The sequence below is a fragment of the Salvelinus sp. IW2-2015 genome, unplaced genomic scaffold, assembly GCF_002910315.2.
Source record: "Salvelinus sp. IW2-2015 unplaced genomic scaffold, ASM291031v2 Un_scaffold3257, whole genome shotgun sequence".
Lineage (NCBI taxonomy): Eukaryota > Metazoa > Chordata > Actinopteri > Salmoniformes > Salmonidae > Salvelinus > Salvelinus sp. IW2-2015.
Genome location: NW_019944544.1, coordinates 68,160 through 68,855, shown reverse-complemented (window position 1 = coordinate 68,855; position 696 = coordinate 68,160).

Here is a 696-nt window from a genome sequence, read left to right as displayed (position 1 = left end):
TGTCATAGTTGAAGTGTACCTATGATGAAAATTACAGGCCTCTCTCATCTTTTTAAGTGGGAGAACTTGCACAATTGGTGGCTGACTAAATACTTTTTGTCCCCACTGTACATAAGGAATTGTTGACTTAAAAGCCCATCACCAATGTACTGATGTAGCGCCATCAGGATGCAAATGATTACTTGAAGACAAGGATAACATTGTTTAGTTTTTTATTAACTAAACTAATAAGCACAGCAACCTTGTYTGGATTGTTTAAATGATATAGAGTACGGTGTTATTTTATCAATTACGAATAGTTTTACATACCTATTTTTGAATCGATACAGCTTCCTGTTCCCGTCCCCTGACAAATGCCAGGGGAACAGGGGGAACATATCGCAGACCTGATCAATTTCAGAGCGGCAGTACGTCCACTCAAAGAAGCTTTTTTGAAAAGTGTCCCCACAGATCATTCCGTTCTGGTAAGGGAAAATACATATGGGAAATATATGAAATAACTTACAACAATAGTATAAACAAAACATACTATAATTCACTATGGCTGACTGGATATGAGTTAAAGCAGGGCCAGTGCATAGTGTTGACAGCAAAGCAGGTGAAAGCCAATGCAAAAGTAGGACGAGTATTTATGTTGTAAAGAGCAGGAAATATTGGATGCAAGAGGGGCACAGATAAGGGGCATGGCAGGACAGT